Genomic DNA, 6,073 nt, shown 5'->3' on the forward strand with positions numbered 1-6,073 from the left:
ATAAACTTTTTTACTTTTAAATTAATTATATATTCCCATGTATTCTTGAAAAATATAACTTAAGTTATTCTAATCATGATACTGCAGTATTTGGTCTTTCACTTAGAGACCTTGAGTATTTCCAACCTACATAAAATGTAACTGTCACGTCTACTCCCGCTCCTCCCCTCCGGCGTTCGACGTCGCAGGTATACTAACCACCGGTCTTGGGCTCATTATGCACACCTGGCCTCAATCATTACACGCACCTGCACGTCATCATCAGGCACACCTGGACTCCATCACCTCACTTATTACCTCCCCTATATCTGGCACTACCTTAGGTTCTTTCTCCAGTCAGTATTGTTTATGTCTACATGCGACTTGTGATATTGTTTAATGTTCCATTTATTATTAAACTCACCACCTGCACTTGCTTCGACTCCCAGCGTATACGTTACAGAATACTGACTCCAACAATGGAAGCAGCAGGAAAATAAGAATATCTCCCAGACGGTGGACAAGCAGGGATACTTTCTACGTCAACGCCATGACCAGCTGGCACAACTGGGGACGGCTATGGAAGAGGCTCTTCACAGTGCGCAACGTCTCGAACATGCCCGGAAGGCGTTGTCGTCAACTAGCGGAGGATACTCTACAACCAGTTGAGAGAACCCATTCAGCAACCCTCTCGGGTCAGCAATGCCCATTTGTCCCTCCTGGATAAATATGACAGTACCCCATCTAAAAGTCGTGGCTTCCTCCTTCAGTACTCCCTCTAATTTACACTCCAGATGGGAGCACCACCACCGAGAGGTCTAAGGTTGCCACAGTTATTTCTCTGCTGACTAGGTGGGTGTTGGAATGGGACACAACTGTGGGGGAGAGGAGCTAGATTCAAATGAGGGGTTCATGGCTCTGTTACAGTGCATCTTCGATCATCCCCCCGGAGGGCAGAGAGGGGGGTGAGCACTCTTCAATTACGGCTGGGGGACCAGACGGCTGCTGAGTACACGCTCACTTTCTGGACAGTAGCCGCATCCAGTGGCTGGAATAAGCCGGCACTTCTTACGCTATTCAGAAGAGGTCTGCGCGAGGAGGTCCAGATGGAACTGGCCTGTCAAGACAACAACCTCTCCTTGGACGCACTCATTGCGATGGCCGGCTGCCTGGACAATCTAATTCAGGAGCTTCAGTACTCTCATCGCTTCTCTCCCTCCCTCCCTCAGTGAACACTCGATCAAAGCCTGAACCCGTGGAGGTAAGGGGTCACACACCTCCCCGCGGTGGAGCAACACAGCTGGGGCTCTGTCTGTATTGTGGTCAAGGAGGGCACCAGCTCCAGCATTGTCCGGCACTTCCCAATTCGGGATCCACAAGAGCAGAGGGACAGTCACGGGATCTTCCACCTCCTGGGGCAGGAGTGAGTATTCCATCTTCATCACTTTCTGCTATGGTCTTTTTGGCATCATCACACTAGTTGACTGTCCCTTACGTACTGTGTCTACAGTGGATTCCAGTGCCGCGGGGAACTTTATTGACCAGACCCTTGTCGCCTCTCTTAACATCTCATACCCACGATCCTTTCCTAGTTCAAGCCCTCAATAGTCGGCCATTAGGATCCTGAACCATCACCCAAACACTCACCCTCACCGTGGAGTCCATTCATCAGGAGAACATCACCAGTTCACAAGATCATCCTTGGCCTGGCTTGGCTTCAACGCCATATCCCCACCATCTCATGGTCGAGGATGAGAATCACAGACTGGTCACCTGAATGCCGGAGGACATGCTTCGCTTCCCCATCCCCTGTGGTTCCACGTCGGTTGAGGGTCCTATGGTTGCCCTTCAGCCCAACATCCCCGGAGTTTTACCAGGACTTGCGGGAGGTATTCTCCAAGACCCGCGCCACTTATCTTCCTCCTCATCGCCCCTTGGACTGTGCCATTGACCTGCTGGCAGGGGCTGTGCCTCCGCGCAGACGCATCTACCCTCTGTCGGTGGCTGAGACACAGGCCATGGAGCATGTCCACTTCTCCTGCGTCTGCTAGTTTCTTATTCGTGGCCAAGCAGGATTAGAGGACTCAATGAAATCACCACAAAGTACCATTACCCTCTCCCGTTGGTGCCGGCAGCTATAGAACAGCTCCTCGGGGCCCGGTTCTTTACCAAACTGGACCTGCGGAGTGCATACAATCTCATCTGCATCCAGGAGAAGGATGAATGGAAGACTGCGTTCAGCACGATGTCTGGTCACTACGAGTACTTGGTGTTGCCATTTGGTTTAGCAATGCTCCGTCAGTGTTCTAGGCATTCGTTAACAAGGTGTTCAGGGACCTGCTCGGACGCCAGGTGGTCGTGTATATCGATGACATCCTGGTCTACTCGGCTACCCTGGAGGATCACATCACTCACGTCCGAGCAGTCCTGGAACGCCTCCTGGCTAACCACCTGTTCGTCAAGACTGAGAAGCGCCAATTTCATCAGAAGGTGGTCTCCTTAGGCTACCAAATCAGCCTGCAGGGATTGAGGATGGACGACATGAAGGTAGATGTGGTCAGATCACGGCCAGTCCCAACCACCATAAAGGGGTTACAACGGTTTTTGGGGTTTGCCAAGTTCTACCGCTGTTTCATCAGGAACTTCAGCTCCGTCGCCGCCCCTCACCTCAAGGGTGGTCCCCGTAGGTTGGTGTGGAGTCCAGCAGCCTACGGGGCCTTCCATCTACTCAAGGGACATTTCACATCCGCCCCATTGCTCAAACACCCAGATCCCACTATCTCCTTAGTGGTGGAGGTGGACGCTTCAGAGGTGAGCGTGGGGGCAGTTCTCTCAACGACAGGGTAATCCACATAAATTGTATCCTTGTGCATATTACTCTAAGAAACTGTCCCCTGCAGAGAGGAATTAGGATGTTGGTGATCGAGAGCTCCTGGCGGTGAAGTTGGCATTAGAGGAGTGGAGACACTGGCTGGAGGGCGCCAAGGAAACATTCGTCATCCTCACCAACCTATAATCCCATTCTCCCGAGTCGTAGCCCCTGTGGGCTGGGACGTAGATATGGACATTTGCCAGGCTCTGGAGAGGGAGCCCGCACCCACTAACTGTCCTCCCGAGCTCATCTATGTTCCCACAGGGATAAGGGATCGGCTGCTGACCTGGGCGCACACAGCTGTCGTTGGACATCCAGGTATTTCCCAGTGTGTGTTCTGGGTTTTCAGCTGACCCTGGCTCTGTGGACGCCGGGCCAGACTGACGCTCCTGCGGTTGATGAGTGGTTCAGGCTCGCAGAAGTGTGGAGCGACTCTCACGTGAGACTCCAGCGCTTCAAAAGGAGCAGGCAGACTGCCACTGCAGTGAGACTCCTGTGTACCACCCTGGGGATCGTGTCTGGCTTTCTACCAGGAACCTCCCATGCCGCCTGCCCTGCAAGAAGCTGATAGTGACATTATAGGTCCAGATGTCTGTATCCCACTCATCAGGGAAGGGGAATTCATGTCATGACACAGATTCAATTATATTTGTTACTTTATTTATTGGTGGTCAGTGCTGTGTCAGGTGTGTCTATTTATTTACAGCAGGTCTATGAAATAAGAATCTGTCTGTAATTGAGAAATTTTACAATTGTGTTAATTTACATAAAATCATCACAAAACGATTTATATTCAAGCACACCATGGGGATAGTGCAGTTGACTGGGGCACATGAATGTGTGTTACTGTCCGGGTCTGTGCCGGTGAGTTTTTGTATGTGAGCTGTTAAGGGGTTGGCTGAGATCAAGCTGTTTGGAGGTTTTGAAGACCTCTGTATGTGTGGGAGAATGATTGTGTGTGTCCGTGCGTCTCTTTCTGTGTGAATTGGTACATTCACTAGCAGTGAGGTACCAACTTACTCAAGAGCCATATAAAAGTGTCATATCTGATATTAACTGTATTAATTACATAATCTAAGCTTTTTAATGTACACCAAGTAACATGGCTTCACCATAAATTTCACTGCATCTGATATTTGAGTGCTAATTTTACACTCTTGAAAAGTTCACCCAATTAGCACTTATGATTAGCGTTGCTTAGCTGGTGCTGTTGATGTAAAATCAAATATATTCAATCAGGTCCATCCTTAAATTCTAGATCACCTCGTGTATATGTGATCGATAAACACACAGTACCAGTCAAGTTTGGACACACCTGATTCAAGAGTTTTTCAGAATTTTTAGTATTTTCTACATTCTATAATAGTGAAGACATCAAAACTATGAAATAACACATGGAATTATGTAGTAACAAAAAAAGTCTTAAATCAAAGTATATTTTATATTTGAGACTCTTAAAGTAGCCACCCTTTGCCTTGACAGCTTTGTACACTCTTGGCACGCTCCGGTAGTCACCTGGAATGCATTTCAATTAACAGGTGTGCCTTGTTAAAAGTTTGTGGAATTTATTTCCTTAATGTGTTTGAGCCAATCAGTTGTGTTGTAACAATGTAGGGTTGGTATACAGAAGATAGCCCTATTTGGTAAAAGACCAAGTCCATATAATGACAAGAACAGCTCAAATAAGCAAAGAGAAACGACAGTCCATCATTACTTTAAGACATGACGGTCAGTCAATCCGGAAAATTTCAAGAACTTTGAAAGTTTCTTCAAGTGCAGTCGCAAAAACCATCAAACGCTATGTTGAAACTGGCTCTCATGAGGACCGCCACAGGAAAGAAAGACCCAGAGTTACCTCTGCTGCAGAAGATAAGTTCATTAGAGTTACCAGCCTCAGAAATTGCAGCCCAAATAAATGCTTCACAGAGTTCAAGTAACAGACACATCTCAGAGGAGACTGCGTGAATCAGGCCTTCATGATCTAAATGCTGCAAAGAAACCACTACTAAAGGACATCAATAAGAGGAAGAGACTTGCTTGGGTCAAAAAACACGTGCAATGGACATTAGACCGGTGGAAATCTGTCCTTTGGTCTGATGAGTGCAAATTTCAGATTTTTGGTTCCAGCAGGCGTGTCTTTGTGAGACGCGGAGTAGGTGAACGGATGATCTCTGCATGTGTGGTTCCCACCATGAAGCATGGAGGAGGAGGTGTGATGGTGTGGGGGTGCTTTGCTGGTGACACTGTCTGTGATTTATTTAGAATTCAAGTCACACTTAACCAGCATGGCTACCACAGCATTCTGCAGCGATATGCCATCCCATCTGGTTTGCGCTTAGTGGGACTATCATTTGTTTTTCAACAGGACAATGACCCAACACACCTCCAGGCTGTGTAAGGGCTATTTGACCAAGAAGGAGAGCGATGGAGTGCTGCATCAGATGACCTGGCCTCCACAATCACCTGACCTCATCCCAATTGAGATGGTTTGGGATGAGTTGGACCGCAGAGTAAAGGAAAAGCAGCCAACAAGTGCTCAGCATATGTGGGAACTCCTTCAAGACTGTTGGAAAATCATTTCAGGTGAAGCTGGTTGAGAGAATGCCAAGAGTGTGCAAAGCTGTAATGAAGGCAAAGGTTGGCTAATTTGAAGAATTTAAAATATAAATTATATTTTGATTTGTTTAATACTTTTTTGGTTACTACATGATTCCATATGTGTTATTTCATTGTTTTGATGTCTTCACTATTATTCTACAATGTAGAAAATATAAAAAATAAAGAAAAACCCTTGAATGTGTAGGTGTGTCCAAACTTTTGACTGGTGCTATACATACATACATACATACATACATACATACATACATACATACATACATACATACACATACACCTCATACAATCAGGAACACTCACACACATCTATAAATACTGTATATTTATATCATGCCCTTCTATCAATAAAGTCATCCACTGAATCCAGGAAGCCATTTACCCCAGCTTGCTGGTATATCCACCTTTGATGAATCCAAAGTAAGTGGCCATTGGCTTGTTTGGTCATTGTGCTACCCTCCCAAGCCACAACCAACACCATCCTACATGTTAATCTGTTTCTGCATTACTCAATGAGGCTGATGCGTTCTCAACAACAATTAGAAAAGCCTCCATCTCCATTCCTGGTAGGCTTGCCTCTCCTGTGTACTGTATTTCCATGCCTTTCTA

Source organism: Salvelinus namaycush, chromosome 23, assembly GCF_016432855.1.
Source record: "Salvelinus namaycush isolate Seneca chromosome 23, SaNama_1.0, whole genome shotgun sequence".
In the NCBI taxonomy this organism is placed as follows: Eukaryota; Metazoa; Chordata; class Actinopteri; order Salmoniformes; family Salmonidae; genus Salvelinus; species Salvelinus namaycush.